The following is a 21,385-nucleotide window of genomic DNA, read 5'->3' as shown; positions in this document are numbered from 1 at the left end:
GTTTTAAATTCTCAGGAATTTCATGAGCCAATGTTAAACATGACATTATGAAACATCATATAGCCTAAGTTTAGATTTTAAACTTACACTGAATACATTATATTGAAAACAAAGGTAATGTCTCCTGAATTTGGAGATGGGGCTGGAGGGAAAGGAATACACCTAGTTACACAATGTTCTTAACTGTATTTTCCTATTAGCTGGTACAGTTTTGGTTTCATATATATATATATTTTTATTTCAACTGCATTCACTTTATTTTTTTTCTTCCCAACCTGTAGAAGATTTTTTTCTTTTCCTTGTTTAATTGCATTAAATATGACATCTATAATGGCATTGAAGATAAGTGGTAATAGCTGTCAATCTTGTTTCATTCCTAGTCCTAGGAGAATACTCTCAAATTCTCCATAAATGATATAAGCTATACATTTTTTAGATAATCTTTATTAGACTATAAAATTTTACTTCTCTTTTTCTTTTTAAATAATTTTTAAAATTATGAATGGACACTGAGTTATACCAGATGCTTTTACTGCATTCACTTCAGTCCTTGATTCTGTTCGTTTGTAGAGATAGGATTCTTCAGACTCAACTTTCCCCTCCAGGACAAGCTTGCCCTCTCCTCACTCCCAATCACAGTCATTCTGAGATCTGGCTAAACAGAATCACCTGGGAACTTATTTAACTTCAGATTCCCGGGTCTGTCACATACCTACTAAATTGGGATTCTTGGGCTGGGGGAGACTCAGTGCAGTATATAGTGAGTTCCCTTTGGGTTTTGACGATCCTCCCGTGTACCTGCTTGGCCCTTGTGGGTGCTCGCTGCCCAGCCCTGGGGCCTCATGTGCCCTGTATAGTATCAAGTCATTTGGGCTGCTGGGCCCTGGCCACATTGCACAGGAGTCTTGATTTTTATGTTTGGCCTCAAATTCTCTTCCTGTGAAACAGCTTTCAGAGGCTGCCTCTTTGCCCCATGCACGTGTTTCTCAGATGAGGGCCTGATTCCCCGCACTCAGTTCTTTTGGGGCCTAGCTTCCCAGCTAAGGACACAGCTCTGCGTGGTGCTTGGAGACTAGCAGGGCCGTTGGCTGTGCTGGGTTTACTTCCACGTTGGCCTCAGATTTCACCTTTCTGAACTACAGTTGCCCATCTCTGGGGATTGTCAGGAGGTTTTTGTTTCTGGAACACACCAACCTGGTTCCATTTTAGGGCCTTTGCATTGTGCCGTTCCCTCTGCTAGGAACACCCTTCTCCCAAGTCTTTGCATGGCTTGCATCTCTTTGACATTTGGGTCAGTGACAAAAAGTTCAAATATTACCTGTCTGGCAAGTCTTTCCCGACCATAAAATCTGCCTCCCCGATCCGTCCGTATTACCTCGCCCACAGCCTCATCATCCTAGCATTTTACCGTGGGTGATTTTCACCCCAGCACTTATCACTATGAATTTTTCTTCATGTATTGTTTTCTTAAATATTGAGTTTCCTACATAAGAACATAAGCTCCATGAGAGCTAGGATTTGCCTGGCATGTAGTGTGTGCTCACTAATTACTTGTAAAATGAATGCCTCTCCAAACTGCTACATAAGTATGTGATGTTAGTGTGAACCCTGGGTTCCCAAGTGATTCATCTGTTTTCGCAATAGTTCTTTCCTGACTCCACAGATGTTACTTTCATGACAGAGATTCATTGCTGAGATATTACTGCCGTTTGGAACAATGGCCACTCTCAACTGATGGGGAACAAAGTCTTTTGCTCTCTGTGTGAATGTTAACTTTCATTTGCAGAGAGAGCGTAAGGGCTTGATTCAGCTGTACCCATTTGTCCTGTGGGTGATTAATCTGTGATAAAATGGATCAGTTAAACATGAAAGTAGTATAAAATAAACCTGATCGATTTTCGGAATCTCCTGTTTCCCTCCTTTTTTGAGTTCTACCGGAGGTGGTGTTTGGGTGGGGTTATGGGGGTGAGGGGGAGTGTGCATCACTCTGTAAGACTCCAGGAGGCCAGAAGGGCATGTTGGAGAGGTTTGTCCTATCTGATCTCACAGGGAACAGACTTGACGAATGGGGAAGTAATTTTTGCAGATCTGTGGCCAAGAAAGGCCAGTAGGGCTGGCAGTGAAAGCCATCACCTTGTGTTTGCAATGGTGCTGCTCCTGCTGGTGCTGGTGAGTTTGTCAGCAGAGTGTTTTGTCAACAGAGCGCTCAGCATGCGCTTGTGTGGCTAAGACGTGGTTCCCACATAGAGCTTGTGGTCTAATACAGTCAGTTGAAGTCACGCAGCTCAATGCTGCTAGGCTGCCCGAAATGGGCTGGTGTTTTGTAATGGTAACTTGTCCCAGTTTTTCATGATAGTGATTTCAAACTGCTCTGGGTTTCAGAGAGGCAAGCTAGGATTGGAGCAGCGGGTGGGGTCAGAGATATATATATTTTAAAGATTTTTCAAAAAATATTTATTTATTTATTTGGCTGCACCGGGTCTCAGTTGTGGCACTTGAGATCTCCAGTTGCAGCATGAGGGATCTTTTAGTTGCGGTATGCATGCGGGCTCTAGTTCCCTGAGTAGGGATCGAACCCGGACCGGCTGCATTGGGAGTGTGGAGTCTTAACCACTGGACCACCAGGGAAGTCCCTATAGGGTCAGAGATATAGAGAGCAGGGCTCTGGAGCTTCTCTGAACTCTACTGTTAATAAAAGCATCTCATTAAAAAAACATGATTTTGTATATTTACCTTTTTAAAAATAAACTTTTTGTTTAAGGTTTATAGAAAAGTTGCAAAGATGGTATACAGTGTAAACTATGGTTTCCTATCTTACTAACAACTTACACTGGGATGGCACATTTGTTATAAAGAACCAATACTAATGCATTATTATTAAAGTCCATACTTTATTCAGATTTCCTCAGTTTTCTCTAATGTCCTTTTTCTGTTCCAGGATCCCATCCAGGATACCATGTTACATTTAGTTATCATGTCTCCTTAGGCTCCTCTGGGCTATGACACTTGCTCAGATTTTCCATGTTTTTGATGAACTTGACCGTTTAAAGCGGTACTGGTTAGGTACCCCATAGGTATCATGTAGAATGTCCATCAATTAGAATTTTCATGATGTTTTTCTCATGAATAGACTGGGGTTATGAGTTTTGAGAGGAAGACCACAGAGGTGGTCTCATCACATGTCAAGAGTACACACCAATAACATGACTTATCACTAGTGATGTTGACTTTGATCACCTGCCTGAGGGAGTGTTTGGAAGGTTCCTCCACTGTGAAGTTACTCTTTCCCCCCCTCCCAATACTGTACTCTTTGGAAGGAGGTCACTCCGCACAGCCCACGCTATTGAGATGGCGAGTTATACTCCACTTCTTCGGTAGGGACAAGCAGCTGCATAAATGATTTGGAATTCTTCCGCATGACAGATTTGTCTTTTCATCCCCACTTGTTTATTTATTCAATTATTTGTATATATCAGTATGGACTCGTGGATATTTATCTTAAACTGTGGGTTATAACCCAGTACCATGTTATTTACTTATATTTGGCTTTTTAAAGATTGTATTCAAACAAAAACATTCTGCTGTTTTAAAATGTTAAAAAAATATTGTTCATATATATATAGTTATATATATAGTTTTCTATATAATGTTATGATATGTAATAATTATTTATATAAAAATAAATATACATATATTTATCTTTCCCTCTAGTTTTCCTTTAAATGTCCTATTTATGCATTTATTTATTTGGGACAATGAAAAGCAAGTTACCACTTAGGATTTAATCATTTTGTTTCCATTATTTTTTGCAGGAGTGAAATTAAGATACAAATATTTATGTTTTTTGGGGAGTGGTAGAGGTCAAGGGCATTTCTTCCCCCCATTGTGTACTGAGTTTGCACTCAGTTCTTTGAATTATTGCTGAGATCACCTATATGGCGATTTACACTCATCTGTCTTCCTAAAACGCCTTAGGAAGTATAATAACGTACAGGGATTTAGGAATAATTTTTGTCCTTTTTGTCTTCAGATTTTTCTTAAATAGAAACTTTGAAAATGCTACTCAAGGTACTATTCTTCTCACTGCTGGAAAAATGGTAGATTTGTTACAGGAATCCCCCCATCAGTCTTCTACGCCTTCTGTTTTCTACAACCAATCTCCTATGTGCAGTTTTTTTCTCTAGTAAAGCATATAATTTAATAAACTGTATGTAAACTTGTATCTCACCTTTTATTTTTTGGAATTTTTGAATTTTATTTTATTTATTTTTTTATATAGCACATTCTTATTAGTTATCCATTCTATACATATTAGTGTATACATGTCAATCCCAATCTCCCAATTCATCCCACCACCACCACCCCGCTGCCACTTTCCTCACCTTGGTGTCCATACGTTTGTTCTCTACATCTGTGTCTCAATTTCTGCCCTGCAAACCGGTTCCTCTTTACCATTTTTCTAGGTTCCACATATATGTGTTAATATATGATATTTGCTTTTCTCTTTTTGACTTACTTCACTCTGTATGACAGTCTCTAGATTCATCCACATCTCTACAAATGACCCAATTTTGTTCCTTTTTATGGCTGAGTAATATTCCATTGTATGTATGTACCACATCTTCTTTATCCATTCGTCTGTCAATGGGCATTTAGGTTGCTTCCACGTCCTGGCTATAGTAAGTAGTGCTGCAATGAACTTTGGGGTGCATGTGTCTTTTTTTTTTTTTTTTTGCAGTACGTGGGCCTCTCACTGTTGTGGCCTCTCCTGTTGCGGAGCACAGGCTCCAGACGCGCAGGCCCAGTGGCCATGGCTCACAGGCCTAGCTGCTCTGTGGCATGTGGGATCTTCCTGGACCGGGGCACGAACCCGCGTCCCCTGCATCGGCAGGCGGACTCTCACCTACTGTGCCACCAGGGAAGCCCTGTTTGTTTTTTTAATATTGAGCTGCATGAGCTGTTTATATATTTTGGAGATTAATCTTTTGTCCGTCGATTTGTTTGCAAATATTTTCTCCCATTCTGAGGGTTATCTTTTCATCTTGTTTGTAGTTTCTTTTGCTTTGCAAAAAAACTTTTCAGTTTCATTAGGTCCCATTTGTTTATTTTTGTTTTTATTTCCATTACTCTAGGAGGTGGATCAAAAAAGATCTTGCTGTGATTTATGCCAAAGAGTGTTCTTCCTATGTTTTCCTCTAAGAGTTTTATAGTGTCCGGTCTTACATTTAGGTCTTGAATCCATTTTGAGTTTATTTTTGTATATGGTGTTAGGGAGTGTTCTCACTTCATTCTTTTACATGTAGCTGTCCAGTTTTCCCAGCACTACTTATTGAAGAGACTCTTTTCTCCATTGTATATCCTTGCCTCCTTTGTCATGGATTAGTTGACCATTGGTGCGTGGGTTTATCTCTGGGCATTCTATCCTGTTCCATTGATCTATATTTCTTTTTTTGTGCCAGTACCATATTGTCTTGATTACTGTAGCTTTGTAGTATAGTCTGAAGTCAGGGAGTCTGATTCCTCTAGCTCCGTTTTTTTCCCTCAAGACTGCTTTGGTTATTTGGGGTCTTTTGTGTCTCCATACAAATTTTAAGATTTTTTGTTCTAGTTCCGTAAAAAATGCCATTAGTGATATTTGATAGGGATTGCATTGAATCTGTAGATTGCTTTGGGTAGTATAGTCATTTTCACAATATTGATTCTTCCAATCCAAGAACATGTTATATCACTCCGTCTGTTGGTATCATCTTTAATTTCTTTCATCAGTGTCTTATAGTTTTCTGCATGCAGGTCTTTTGTCTCCCTAGGTAGGTTTATTCCTGGGTATTTTATTCTTTTTGTTGCAATGGTAAATGGGAGTGTTTCCTTAATTTCTCTTTCAGATTTTTCATCATTAGTGTATAGGAATGCAAGAGATTTCTGTGCATTAATTTTGTATCCTGCAACTTTACCAAATTCATTGATTAGCTCTAGTAGTTTTCTGGTGGCATCTTTAAGATTCTCTATGTATAGTATCATGTCATCTGCAAACAGTGACACTTTTACTTCCTCTTTTCCAATTTGGATTCCTTTTATTTCTTTTTCTTCTCTGATTGCCATGATTAGGACTTCCAAACTATGTTGAATAATAGTGCTGAGAGTAGACATCCTTGTCTTGTTCCTGATCTCAGAGGAAATGCTTTCAGTTTTTCACCATTGAGAATGATGTTGGCTGTGGGTTTGTCGTATATGGCCTTCATTATGTTGAGGTAGGTTCCCTCTATGCCCACTTTCTGGAGATTTTTTATCATAAATGGGTGTTGAATTTTGTTGAAAGCTTTCTCCGCATCTATTGAGATGATCATATGGTTTTTCTTCTTCAATTTGTTAATATGGTGTATCACATTGATTGATTTGCATATATTGAAGAATCCTTGCATCCCTGGGATAAATCCCACTTGATCATGGTATATGATCCTTTTAATGTGTTGTTGGATTCTGTTTGCTAGTATTTTGTTTTGCATTTTTTCATTTTTTCATCAGTGATATTGGTCGGTAATTTTCTTTTTTTGTATCTTTGTCTGGTTTTGGTGTCAGCGTGGTGGTGGCCTCATAGAATGAATTGGGGAGTGTTTCTTCCTCTGCAATTTTTTGGAAGAGTTTGAGAAGGATAGGTGTTAGCTCTTCTCTAAATGTTTGATAGAATTCACCTGTGAAGCCATCTGGTCCTGGACTTTTGTTTGTTGGAAGATTTTTAGTCACAGTTTCAATTTCGTTACTTGTGATTGGTCTGTTCATATTTTTATTTCTTCCTGGCTCAGTCTTGGAAGGTCATACCTTTCTAAGAATTTGTCCATTTCTTCCAGGTTGTCCATTTTATTGGCATAGAGTTGCTTGTAGTAGTCTCTTAGGATGCTTTGTATTTCTGTGGAGTCTGTTGTAACTTCTTTTTTTCATTTCTAATTTTATTGATTTGAGTCCCCTCCCTCATTTTCTTGATGAGTATGACTAATGGTTTATCAATTTTGTATATCTTCTCGAAGAACCAACTTTTAGTTTTATTGATCTTTGCTATTGTTTTCTTTGTTTCTATTTCATTTATTTCTGCTCTGATCTTTATGATTTCTTTCCTGCTACTAACTTTGGGTTTTGTTTGTTCTTCTTTCTCTAGTTCCTTTAGGTGTAAGGTTAGATTGTTTATTTGAGATGTTTGTTGTTTCTTGAGGTAGGAGTGTATCACTATAAACTTCCCTCTTGGAACTGTTTTTGCTGCATCCCATAGGTTTTGGATCGTCGTGTTTTCATTGTCATTTGTGTCTAGGTATTTTTTGATTTCCTCTTTGATTTCTTCAGTGACCTCTTGGTTATTTAGTAACGTATTGTTTAGCCCCCGTGTGTTTGCGTTTTTTACGTTTTTTTCCCCTGTAATTCATTTCTAATCTCATAGCATTGTGGTCAGAAAAGACATTTGATATGATTTCAATTTTCTTACATTTACTGAGGCTTGATTTGTGACCCAAGATGTGATCTATCCTGGAGAATGTTCTGTGTGCACTTGAGAAGAAGGTGTAATCTGCTGTTTTTGGATGGAATGTCCTATAAATATCAATTAAATCTATCCGGTCTGTTGTGTCATTTAAAGCTTGTGTTTCCTTATTAATTTTCTGTTTGGATGATCTGTCCATTGGTGTAAGTGAGGTCTTAAAGTTCCCCACTATTATTGTGTTACTGTTGATTTCCTCTTTTAATAGCTGTTAGCATTTGCCTTATGTATTGAGGTGCTCCTGTGTTGGTTGCATAAATATTTACAATTGTTATATCTTCTTCTTGGATTGATCCCTTGATCATTATGTAGTGTCCTTCTTTGTCTCTTGTAATAGTCTTTATTTTAAAGTCTATTTTGTCTTATATGAGAATTGGTATTCCAGCTTTCTTTTGATTTCTATTTGCGTGGAATATCTTTTTCCATCCCCTCACTTTCAGTCTGTATGTGTCCCTAGGTCTGAAGTGGATCTCTTGCAGACAGCATATATATGGGTCTTGTTTTTGTATCCATTCAGTGAACCTGTGTCTTTTGGTTGGAGCATTTAATCCATTCACGTTTAATGTAATTATCAATATGTATTACCGGGACTTCCCTGGTGGCGCAGTGATTAGGACTCTGCGCTCCTAATGCAGGGGGCCCGGGTTCAATCCCTGGTCAGGGAACTAGATCCCACATGCATGCTGCAACTAAGAGTTCGCATGCCGCAACTAAGGAGCTGGTGAGCCGCAACTAAGGAGCTCTTGAGCCGCAACTGAAGGAGCCCACTTGCCACAACTAAGACCTGGTGCAACCAAATAAATATTAAAAAAAAATGTATTACCATTTTCTTAATTGTTTTGGGTTTGTTTTTGTAGGTCCTTTGCTTCTCTTGTGTTTCCTACTTAGAGAAGTTCCTTTAGCATTTGTTGTAGAGCTGGTTTGGTGGTGCTGAATTCTCTTAGCTTTTGCTTGTCTGTAAAGCTTTTGATTTCTCCATCAATTCTGAATGAGATCCTTGCCAGGTAGAGTAATCTTGGTTGTAGATTCTTCCCTTTCGTCACTTTAAATATGTGGTTTTCGACCATAATCTCTTCACATGTTTTCTCGGATCCTTTCTCTCTCTCTTCTCCTTCTGGGACCCCTATAAAGGGAATGTTGTTGCATTTAATGTTGTCCCAGAAGTCTTTTAGGCTGTCTTCATTTCTTTTCATTCCTTTTTCTTTATTCTGTTCCGTGGCAGTGAATTCCACCTTTCTGTCTTCCAGGTCACTTATCTGTTCTTCTGCCTCAGTTATTATGCTACTGATGCCTTCTAGTGTATTTTTTCATTTCAGTTATTGTATTGTTCATCTCTGTTTGTCTGTTCTATAATTCTTGTAGGTCTTTGTTAAACATTTCTTGCATCTTCTCGATCTTTGCCTCCATTCTTTTTCCGAGGTCCTGGATCATCTTTACTATCATTATTCTGAATTCTTTTTCTGGAAGGTTTCCTATCTCCACTTCACTTAGTTGTTTTTCTGGGGTTTTATCTTGTTCCTTCATCTAGTACATAGCGCTCTGCCTTTTCATCTTGTCTGTATTCCTGTGAATGTGGTTTTCCTTCCACAGGCTGCAGAACTGTAGTTCTTCTTGCTTCTGCTGTCTGCCCTCTGGTGGATGAGGCTATCTAAGAGGCTTGTGCAAGCTTCCTGATGGGGGGCACTGGTGGTGGGTAGAGCTGGTTGTTGCTCTGGTGGGCAGAGCTCAGTAAAACTTTAATCTGCTTGCCTGCTGTTGGGTGGGGCTGGGTTCCCTCCCTATTGGTTGTTTGGCCTGAGGCGACCCAACCCTGGAGCCTACCCCAGCTGTTTTGTGAGGCTAATCGTAGACTCTGGGAGGGCTCACCTCAAGGAGTGCTTTCCAGAGCTTCTGCTGCCAGCTTCCTTGTCCTCCCGGTGAGACACAGCCAACCTCAACTCTGCAAGAGACCCTCCAACACTAGCAGGTAGGTCTGGTTCAGTCTCCTATGGGGTTACTGCTCCTTCTCCTGGGTCCCGATGCACACACTACTTTGTGTGTGCCCTCCAAGAGTGGAGCCTCTGTTTCCCCCAGTCCTGTCAAAGTCCTGCAATCAAATCCCGCTAGCCTTCAAAGTCTGATTCTCTAGGAATTCCTGCTCCCGTTGCCGGACCCCCAGCTTGGGAAGCCTGACGTGGGGCTCAGAGCCTTCACTCCAGTGGGTGGACTTCTGTGGTATAAGTGTTCTCCAGTTTGTGAGTCACCCACCTAGCAGTTATGGGATTTCATTTTATTGTGATTGCACACCTTCTACCGTCTCATTGTGGCTTCTCCTTTGTCTTTTGGTGTGGGGTATCTTTTTTGGTGAGTTCCAGTGTCTTCCTGTCGATGATTGTTTAGCAGTTAGTTGTAATTCTGGTGCTCTCACAAGAGGGAGTATCACCTCTTTTTAAAGCACTTAAAAGTCTAATGTATAGCTGACCCCAACATGCTCATTGAACTGACTTAAAGTAGAGGAGAGAAAGATCCTAAAAATATTTCATTCCCTTTCCTTCTCTTAGTGTTTTAGATTTTCTCTTGTATTTCATTAGTCAATTTTGTTCTAAAGTGCAGTGCTTTTCAGTGTTCTTGTTTCTGTGCCAGTTCATACAGAAATACTTTAGGGAGTGGTTTTAGTCACAGGGAAGTGCCTCTTTTTTTTTTTTTTTATTGAAGTTGTGGGTAGATAATTATACTTGGAGACCATTTGGGCCAGGAAGATGCTTCTGAGTCAGGTGTTTGCTGGTGGCTTAGTGTGTGGTGGATTCCCCAAGCAGCCCTACTGTTCTGATGCCCCACGGAGGACTCAGTACTCCTATAAGGAGTGTGAGACCCATCTCAGTGAAACTGCAGAAATGCATCTCAGAGGGTGAGGGGCTAGGAGGAGCTCCGGTTCTTTATGTCTCAGGGCAGAAAGAATTCAGCGAGAGGCAAAGTGATAGATAAGAAGTGATTTATTAGAACAAGCGGGCGGGCAAGGGAATGCCGAGGCCCAGATCTTAGTGGGCTACAGTTTTATAATCAAAGGAAAAGTGGGGAGGGGGAGAAGACCACCTTCTTCCTCTTTCTTGAGTAGACATCAGGCTTCTATCATCAGCTCCTTCTCCGCTTCGGGCAGGGGAGTTTTCTTGTCCCTACATGGTCAAACTGGGACCGTCATGGCACAATGGAAATGAGCCAAAAGGTGGTAACATATACTAAAATATGGTAAATCATTTCAGGTTTTAGTATAATATAATGTCACCTTTCCTTATATTTTTGTTTATAGTGCGTGCAGAGGAGCATGTCCTAGGAATCATTAACTTACTGACCTCACTGGGCAGGATATGGGTCTCTTTCCACCATTGTTTTATTGTTTTGGGGCATGTCTCATACTTCTGTTGCATGGTTTTGTTGCTAAGTAAGTCTGCTTGGTTTTGTGGTTAAGCAAACCTGCTTTCTTGAGTGATCATTAACTTACAGGGGTCTCCCATACTTATTTTTCTACTTACAATCCCCTAATGGGATTAACTATTTAATCACCTACTTTGTCCCTTTACTCTGTCTCTATCACCAGCATGACTGACTCCCTCAACCGCAAAGTAAACTCTAGCCTATGGGTCAGTTCCCAAGAAGATCAGGTAATATGCCTAGAGCTGGACATTGAGATCTGGCCAGATAGGTGTGAAGAATTTTCTGTTACAATCAAATAAAGGATGCAGTATTAATTTAGAACATGTTGAGAAGTCATTATTATACTGCATGGTAATTAAGCACAAGTTAAGCATAAAGGATAAGCACCTCACTTAATTGACTGTAATTAGAATTATTTTAACACAGCCAGAGCACACATTTCACTTTCATCCTTTCCCATCAAACCAGTGCCTGTGTTGACGGACACCTACTCCTGATACCATCCAGGATTTTTTTCTCAATTTATTTGTTGATTCACTGAGTCATAGACCTTTAATCTGATGACTTCTATACAGTAAAAGTTTTCTTACACCTTGATTTCCTTGGGCCACTGGCTCAGGAAGGCTATGAAATTTATCCATAACTTAAAATGACCATATGTTCCTTGAGCAGGAATGACTAGAAATGATGAATGTAATTTCTCTTCTTTGTTGTGGCTCACAGCCACTCTGGGTCTGGGGCAGGGAGGGAGGGGCATGGCTTCAGATAAGGCCTGGGCTTCTTTGCCTTTGGGGTCCTCTTCACCATAGCCCCCAGAGCTGATGCAGGGCAAGAGAGATAGCACAGCTCTGGGGCAGACAGGATGGTGACTCCCTCAGCTGGAAGTAGGTCCTGAATTGGTCTCTGGGCTCACCAGCCACCCTGGAGCCTCTTCTCCTCAGAGCGTAGGCCTGGAGGACATTGTTGCCCAAAATAGAGTATTGATTTTCTTCAAAGTGTAGATCCATTGCTTAATGCTGCAAAAAATGGCTTTAGAGTTATATTAGTAAAGGATGTTTAAGTGATCGTGATTCATTGAAAACACCCTCATCATTTAGTTCTGCATCACACCCCTCAGCATTTTAATCAGTTCACTTTGATCTCAATCCAACCCATTTTCCTACTATTGCTGATTGTCGACTGGAAAAAATACACAACCTAAAAGTTGAGCATTCTGTTTTATTTGGCGGCAAAACTGAGGACTTATGCCCCAAAGACAGCCTCTCAGCTAGCTCTGAGGGACTACTCTGAAGAGGTAAGGGACATCAAACGGAACATCAAAAGATTACTGTTAATTAAAGAAAACCAGACAGCTCAAGTTAATGAATTTAGCGCTTTTCTATGTATGGGAAGATGCAAAAGTCTGGGCTCATTGATATTATTCCTTTGATATACACCTTCACTATCTCGGGCCAGTATCCTGCTTTTCTCCATCCTGAATCCCCTCAGGGTGCACGGTTGGGGGCAGCTGCAGTCCCTGCTGGTTCGGTGGTTGCCACATCCTTTGTTTACTGATATGGCAGGCAGTATTTTTCATCCACATGATTATACAACAGTAGGACAATCTTACTACGCAAGCGTGGGTATTACCTGGATTCAGTGGCCTGAGTGCTTTTTCCTTCCCTTTAAAGTTTCTTTAGGTTTCACATTTTAAGAGTCAGTGATATTTATATTTATCTATTATTTCTCATTTTACAAATAAGTCATGAAAAAATGGAGAACGGGTTTTACTATTCTCACATGACAGCCATCACAAAACTCATAAGAAAGAACAGCACTTAAGGACTAATAAGCCTCTAAAAACTCCAAAGATTGAGAGAAAAGGAATGAACTCTCCAAAATTTAGCCAACTTTAGTCAATAGGAGGCTCAAAATAAATGAGAAACTTAAAAACATTCACATCGGTACATGTCAGTTTTTTCATATTATTAGGATATTTGCATATGTTTTGGTCAAAAGCTGCTTACTTAAAAACTATGCATTCAAGAGGAAGATATCCACAATATAGTATAATGTGTTTTTAAAAAGACAAGCTTCTGAGTTTGCCTCTAAAAATCATTCTGTGTGCATAATTTACTTGTTAATAGTGAGTCTCGCGAGAAGTTTGAAGAACACGCATTCAGTGACTGCTTATTCTTCAGTTCCTGTAGGATTTCTCACTTCATGCAGACAGGGCGTCTCTAAATAAACCTTCTTGACCAGATCAACTAATTCATCATTTTGAAGATGACAGATTGAAAATGACCTGATTTGTTTATTGTACAATCTGACATTATTAGGTAATGTAAGTGCATTTCCTATTCCATGTAGCTTTTTATGCACGGATTTAAGCAGTCTAAATTCCCTATCACAAACTGTGGACGTGCTGCAAAGAACTCTGGGCTGATATTTAGGATAACCTGAGTTCTGGTTTTGTCTCAGCTGCTAACTTGGTGTGACCCTGGGAAATTTATTTCGGGAAATTCCTCTGGTACTCTTATCTGTTTCAGGCCAGGCCTCTGGAGCTGGGATGAATTAATCTTAATCCTCGCCACTGCCCTCGGGGGATTTACCGTCTAGTGCAGTGGTTTTCAGACTCCACTGTGCCTCAGAATCCCCTGGAGGGCTCATCAAAACAGAGTACTGGGCTTCACCCTAGAGTTTCTGATTCAGTAGGTTGACTGAGCGGAGAATTTGCGTTTCTAACAAGTTCCCAGATGCTGCTGATGCTGCTGGTTTGGGGCCCACGATTTGAGAACCACTGATCTGACGGTTTAGCTGACACATCTGTAACCACAATTCAAAGATTAAATACTGTGAAATAAGTACAAGTAATGTGCAGTGGGAAACGGAGTGTGGAGAGGTGGGTCAAAAGATTAATGACCAGCTGGAGATCTGAGAAGCCCTAATGGAAGAGGGAGAGGTTAGGCAGGATCTTGACAGGTGGATAAAGCCTGAACAGGTAGGGCATTTTGGGGGCTGGCATCACACCAAGCTCCTGATGGGAGGGAGAGTGCCGAGTGTATGTGCAAGTAGGGGTAGCATCCAGCCTAGGGCTGGAAGGTTGGTGTGGGGCAAGGAACAACCGGAAACAGATGGAATTGAGAATGAGAGAGTTGGAAATGTAGACTAAACATGCTTTTGGTTTTTGAATTTGGGCGGCAAGGGAACAGCATGATCAGAGCCATGCTGAACAAGGGCAGCTCCGGCATTGTGATTTCAGGAATGACTGGGGTTTAGGCCGCTTAGGAATTCCAAGCAAGAAGAGCATGAAGGTGGGAAGCATGTCGTTGTGGGATGGATTTGTGCAGAAGCCACAGATTTGGTAGTTGATTGGTTCCTGGGGATGAAGGAGATGGAAAGGTCAAGAGAGATTGAGGATTCAAGTCTGAGTTGTTGGGGAGGAAGGAGGGTGGCTGGATCTCTCGGGGGAGGTAGGTTGGATAAGAAAATGAACCTAGTGGGACCTTGGTTTCTTTAGGAGGGGACTGGATCAGATGCCCGTAGAGGTCTCTTTTTAGTATGACTGTAATCGATGTTTTGAGGGTTGTTGATTGGCTGAAATATTACAGAAGATATTTTTACAAAAAATAAATGGCTTATATATAACCGGTACTCATACATTTGTTGATCGGTTTGTCTGGGTTCATCATTAGCTCTAAAATATTTACATCTGTAAATAGACTTCTTTTTGAGCTTTTCTTCATTTTGCTTATAGTTTTCTTAGTGTGTCGACCTCCTCTTCCTCCATTTTATGTACTGTACATGTAAACATCTTTTGGATATGTGTTCTACACACATATATATTTTTTATTTTATTTTATTATTATTATTATTTTTTGCGGTACGCGGGCCTCTCACTCTTGTGGCCTCTCCCACTGCGGAGCACAGGCTCCGGACGCGCAGGGCTCAGCGGCCATGGCTCACGGGCCCAGCCGCTCCGCTGCATGCGGGATCTTCCCGGACCGGGGCACGAACCCGTGGCCCCTGCATCGGCAGGCGGACTCTCAACCGCTGCGCCACCAGGGAAGCCCTGTATATATTTTAAATGAGTATAGCAAATATTTTAAACCTTCTGGACTCCTTCTTCATTATAATAATCACACCATGTATTGGTATGTTTGTGCACAACCCTGTCTTTCCCACTGGATTACAAACTCCTTTGAGTAAGAACACGTCTTATTCATTTTTATCTTCCCCACTGCACTCCTCATAAGTGCTTGTATAAAGTGGCCAGCAAAAGTTTGAGGGATTGGATTGAATCATTGAGTAAAAGTCAATTACTATCTGCTTCTTTAGCAAGAGACAAAATGGTTCAGGCAATAAAGAGTAGTAGTTTAAAGGGAAATGGAAATCCATGTATCTTGGGAGGCTGAAAGAGGAAACATTTAATTCAGTAGACTTTCAGGACTAGAATAGAGATATTCATGGACATTTTCGGAACCAGAAGCAGAAGCCCGTAAAAACGAGGAGAGTTTTCAGCTCTGTCTTAAATTAGCCCTTGAAAACGTTGTGCCAGACATTCTACTCTGGACCTCAGTCTTTTTCATTTGTAAGGTTGGGATTGTAGTAAATTATAGACTTTTATACCTCTCTGCATATCCTTTGGGGAGAATTCTAAGCAGAGGGAACAGCATGAACAAAGCATCAGGGATGGGAAAGAGTATGTGTATTCTTTGTGACCCGATGTGACATGCTAGGAAATGAAGCAGGAGAGGGAGGGAGAGGCCCAGGTTCAGAGAGCCATTACTGCTAAGATAAGGATCTTGGACTCTATCCAATGGGAGAGTCTTGTGCCAGGTAGTTTACTTGGGAATGCCATCTGGGGAGCAGGAGTGAAGGAACAGAAAGAGTCACACAGGAAAGGAGACAAAGCCAATACAAGGAGGAGTTTACTGAGTTGGCTATTGCTATAAGCAATTGGTTGCTGGTTTCCAAGAGATCTGCTTAGGAGAAGTCTTACGAAATGTGTCTCAACATAGTTCAGCTAGAGAAAAAAAAAGGACTACCTTTTATTCATCTTTCTCGTCTCCCATTGATTAAAGGCAGCCCCACTCTTTCAGACTGGGCATGTCTAACTGCCAGGTGGGTTCCCATGGGCACCTCATGAAACAGCATCAAAGGAGCTTGGGATGGAGAGGCCCTGCCAGGCTACACTTGTGTGAAGCTGGTGGGATTCTTCGTGGAACTGGCTGCCATTGCAATGGCAGGAATACAAGGTGTGTTTGAGAGGATTTGAAGTTATGTATAAAAGGTGGCCGATGGAGCTACTGAGGGATTTTTAACAAAGGAACAAGCTGATTGGATTTATACAGTGGTGTGCTTGTAAATGGTTAACAAATGTTGAACCAGCTCTCCAGAAAAATGTGTGTGTGTGTGTGCACGTGTGTAGCAGTAATAAATTTTACTGATATAAAAGATGTGTAGTACCCAATTTACAAATAATGATAAAATAGTACTTTTTATTGTAAAGTCCATATGGCTAATTGATTCTGACAGTTTTCTGTTGGCAGTTTTCACTGATCTCTTGTACCCGTAGCCAACCTATGGTTACAACTGATGAGAGACGACAGTTGATGCTTTCCTATTACAGTATGAAGTAAGATGAAACTAAAACAATGAAGGCATATCCCAGAACTTCCCTTGCTCATTAAGCATCTTCTTTATGAATTGATAGTACTAGAAGAATATTACCTCAACTTTTTGTTTTATTCATAATAGAACTACAACAGGCACCACACATTAACTTTTTCTCCATCACTTTTTGAAGCCTAGACAATCAACAAAACAAAAATCAAGCTATGATTCATAGGGTTTGTCAATTTCCGTATAAAAATATTCCCATTCTGGCCGATTTCAGGTTACAGGGAACCGGGAAGAGACATACAGTAGACAACATTATACAGCATTTCCACAGACAGTAAAACAGACCTAAGGAACCCAGGAGCATAAATATTACTGACATGTACTAAAGCACTAAAGAAGTGATGAATTTCAAGTGTTTATTACCTTTGGGGTTAATATAATTTATTTCATTGTAAATTTATATAATTTAATTGTTAATAACTGTTAACATTTAACAACTGATTGATAAAATTTCTGAAAATTTACCAGTCAGCTCTCAGGATCTGGGATGACCAGCCCAGCACACTCCTGGAGTTATATTTTCAGAAGATCACTTTGGTAAAAATCTGTAGAAACGATTTGAAGGGGAGTGGTCCGGAGTCACCACTGAAAAACATACCTGAGCTACGTTAGGGGCGAAAAGTAGGAGACAGACGTAGGAAATGTCTTCAGATCCCACTAGCATGAGGCTTCAAATGAGGTCAGGTTAGTAGAGATAGTGCAGATTTCACTGGTTCCTGTCCAAACATGGTTCTGTAGGACCTTTAATAAAAGTCTCCTCCAGATGTTCCTGGAGTCTCTGAGATATCTTACGTGTGCTTGCAGAGGCCCTCGCTCTTCGGGTTTCTTGTTGATAACTATGGGCCAAAGGGATTTGAGGGTGAGGCCCCACCCCTACCATAGCTGAGAATGGGACCCATGCCAAGGAAGCCACCTGTCAGGCCTTGCTTTCCCAAGTTTGCAAATCTGGGGGAGGGGGCTTTCGAAGGACGCTGGTACCTGGCGTGTACCCCACAGAAATTTATCTCCAGGAACATGAAGTTGCTGGGTTTGTTTTTCTGTTACTCACAGACGCAGGGGGAAGACAGCCTTCTCCATTTCTTCCTGTAACTGCTCACTGCGGCAGCCCCGGCCAGTCTGGAGCTGGGCAGGGAAACAGCCCCTCTTTCCTCTCCTGGTTTGGCCCCTGGAAGTCACAGAGGTGTCTCTGTCTGAGGGGTCCCTCTCCCCTTGCAGAGCAGCTGGTGCACATGAGTTCCTGATGACCAGGAGCCCCTCTGACCCATCCAAACTCCCAGAGCATATGACTTTCATCTGGGGGTTGTGTAGCCACCACTGCTCTTAGTAGAAAAACGAGGTGGAGTAGATAAAAGGGTGGAAGTGGCCCCTGGGCGCATGGTGGGGCTGGTAACTGAGGCATGGAATATGGAGGGTGGTGCATGTGTGGCTGAGCTGTGGGAAGGGGAAGAGGATGGAATTGGGGTTTGAAGTAGAGAAGTTTAATCATGCTTGGGTTTGAATTTGATAAAATAGGTGCCTGTGGGACAGCTCAGTGGATACTGGGCGTTCAGGAGAAAGAGAGGAAAGGAATGGTGGTGTTGAGAGTAGTAAAGCTCGTGAAACCGTGGATGACTATGAGACCCCCTCCCCATGAGGGCATAGAATGAGAGAGTCGGCAGGTAGACCAGCAAGGGCTCAGAACCTCAAGGAACACTAGTGGTTAAGGGATGGTGTGGGGTTAGGAGCCCAAGAGCCACACAGAGAGGAATGTCCAGGGAACTCTGAAGGGAAGGAAATGGCAGGAACAAAGGAGCAGAGGCAGGATTGTGGCTTCTCCAGGGAACAGTTTGGGCCATTGTGTTTATGCTTATAGTTTTCTATACGTTTATCTATTCAGAGTTATGATGGTGTTAACCTTGCCTCCTTTCCTCCCTCTAACAAAAGAAGTCAAAGACTCTGCAGTATCATTAATGACCCAGGGATAGGAAGACATCTGACACTTTTGTACCATGTTAATACTTTGATCCAGGCTTTGATAGTCAGGGTGAGAAGAAAACAAATTTGCTAAAGGTTTTGAAGCTAAAGGAAATGTCAACTGTTTCCTGTTTGATGTTTCTTGCTGTGTTTTCCACATTAATCACTTCATTTTTCCCTTGGTCACTGACCTGATGTTTTGGTTTTTTTTTTTTTCTCTCACAGTTGTCAGCTGCCTGGTGTGTCAGACAGTTTCTCACCATGATATAGGGACACATTAAGAGCTTGAGCTGGCAAGTCTACCGCCCAAAGTGTGTTGCCACTCTCAGTGGTTATGTTCACGAACATCCCGAAAGCCCAGTGCTACTGAAGTGAATTATAGGCTTTGAAATGACCAGGTGGTTTGCATTTAGCAAAAAAAAAAATGTACCCCAGACGTGTTCAAGGGTTGCTGGTTTGGGAGAAATTAGATGACTCTGACATGAAAAGACAGACCCTATCTAAAGAGACAGGAGTGAGAGTTTTCTACAGCACAAGTCTGTCGAATAAGTGGATTTGGATGTGACCACAGGCCTGCCATGTGAAATTCTATCCCATGGGAATTAAAGTTAGTGGCTTTTTGAAGGCATTTATCGCAGACTGTGTAAACTTTTCTTGTTTTCTTTTGCCAAAGCATAGAAGAGTGGAGAAATAAAGGTGGGCTTTTACTGTGATTGTTTATCTGCTCTAATCCTCTTAAACACTTAATGTGTCCCCATGCACACAGCAGTGAAAGTAAATATAGCTATTTCTTATAACACAGCAACTTAGATGTGTTAGTTTACGGCTAAGGGAGTAGGAGAACTAGAGAAAACAGTCCTTATATCGGTTAGGTACTAGGTGTTTAGCTACAAGTATCAGAGACCCCAGATAGTGGCTGTATTTCCCGAGTAAAAGCAGTCTGCAAGCAGGCAGTTGAGAGCTGGCACGATAGCAGGAATCATTAGGCTCTCTTTAGCTCTCCAATCTCCCATCTCCAGGATGTGGCCCATGTCCAAGAGGGCTGTTGGAGCTCCAACCATCATACAGGCTGTCCTCCATTACCTGCGGGTTCCGCGTCCAAGCCGGATTGAAAATATTCGGAAAAAGAAAGGCAGCGTTTTCCAAAAAGCAAAACATGAATTTGTCACACACTGGCAACTATTTGCATGGCATTCACATTGTATTACAATTATTTGGATAGCACTCCCTTACACTGTATTAGGTATTGTGAGTAATCTAGAGATGATTTAAATAAATGGGAGGATGGGCATAGCTTATATGCAAATACTATGCCATTTTATATAAGGGAATTTAGCTTTGGCAGATACCCACGGGTGAGGGGTGGTTCTAGAATCAATCCCCCAAAGATACCAGGGGTGACTGTATTTACATTACAGGCAGAGAATGAAGAGGGAAGAGGGCATGCCATCTCCCTTTTCAAAGATCCGTCTCGGATTTCCAGTATTCCTAACTTACCTCTCATTGGCCAGAGCTTAGGCTCATAGCCCTGACTAGCTGCCAGCATTGTGTTTAATGCACTCCATATCTCTAAATTATTATAAGTCTCATTTTTGAAGAATTAATTAACCCATAACCTTCTGTTCTCCTGGCCGTTATTGCAAGAGATTGGGAGAGAGCTTGTGCAAGAGTGAGATTCTTCAGGGTCTTTCTGGATGACTCCATACCAAGAGGTCTTCCTCTCAACAGTAATGACTGTAACATCATGAATCAGCCAGCATTTACCCTAAAGGCAGAGCTGGTAGATGATATAGATTAAGGGATTAATCTATTAAGGAGTTGGCTTACTCAGCTGAAGGGCCTGGTTGAGAATGCTTGAAAGGGCAAGCAGTCAAGAAGAGAACATGGGCTTCCCTGGTGGCGCAGTGGTTGAGAGTCCGCCTGCCGATGTAGGGGACATGGGTTCGTGCCCCGGTCCGGGAAGATCCCACATGCCGCGGAGCGGCTGGGCCCGTGAGCCATGGCCGCTGAGCCTGCGCATCCGGAGCCTGTGCTCCGCAACGGGAGAGGCCACAGCAGTGAGAGGCCCGCGTACCACAAAAAAAAAAAAAAAAAAAAAGAATATGATTGGAGGGCTGGAGCAGCTCTTAGAGTCTCTGAATTCAGGGAGGGCCTGATCCCTCTTTTTAAGGGCTTTTAACTAATTACATCAGTTCGGTCTAGTAAAATCATACTTTTGACTAACTAAAGTCAGCGGATTCGCTCTCTTAATCACATCTGCACAATCCCTCCACAGCAGTGCTAGATTAGTCTTTGATTGACTACCTGGGGACAGGTGTATGTACCTGCAGCCTGGCTGCTGCCTCCATTTACTGCAGCTCTCAGGAGTCCATATCCCTCGCAGTTAACCCTAACCAGGGACATGTAGGAGAGGGAACTCTGGGGAATGTAGCGCGGCTCAGCCAAGTTGACACATCACAAAGCCATCATATCCTATTAGTTGTCAACTAGAGTCAGAGGGGCTGAGCAAAAACAAATCAGTGTTTCTTTGTTTCTGGTATTCTGGCAGAAGGTGGACTGATGCTCTGATTGGTCGTTAAAACCAGGGCCTGGCATTAACTGTGCATCTTAATTATATTTCTGCTTTGTTTTCCTCCTCTGTTTCTCATAGATAGTTAAGACTTTATTGTTGATGTTTTCGTTAGGCAAGTAAAGAGCTTTTAGGCTCATCAGTCATTGCGAACTCATCAAAGTTAACAGAACTTAAGATCTGCTTTTAAAACTAATGGTAAGATGTCCAGTTTTTTCCTTGCAGTTTTACTGAGATATAATTGACATACAGCACTGTATGAGTTC

General features: G+C 41.6%; 1 protein-coding gene across 7 annotated transcripts in view; it reads left to right on the top strand.

The window, feature by feature from the left end:
- The window catches only part of PLD1 (phospholipase D1), a 202,814-nt gene that overhangs the window by 9,123 nt on the left and 172,306 nt on the right, over positions 1–21,385 (top strand). The window contains exon 1 of one of the 7 annotated variants that reach the window (XM_073803898.1): positions 9,323–9,488. The exons of the other annotated variants lie outside the window; for them this stretch is intronic. The gene's annotated coding sequence lies outside the window, so the exon portion shown is untranslated. Of the gene's footprint in view, positions 1–9,322; positions 9,489–21,385 lie in introns of those variants that run through there. 7 annotated transcript variants of the gene reach the window in all.

Source organism: Tursiops truncatus, chromosome 4 (genome assembly GCF_011762595.2).
Source record: "Tursiops truncatus isolate mTurTru1 chromosome 4, mTurTru1.mat.Y, whole genome shotgun sequence".
NCBI classification, from domain to species: domain Eukaryota; kingdom Metazoa; phylum Chordata; class Mammalia; order Artiodactyla; family Delphinidae; genus Tursiops; species Tursiops truncatus.
Note: the sequence above shows the minus strand (reverse complement) of the source record. Positions and strands in the feature narration are given on the sequence as shown.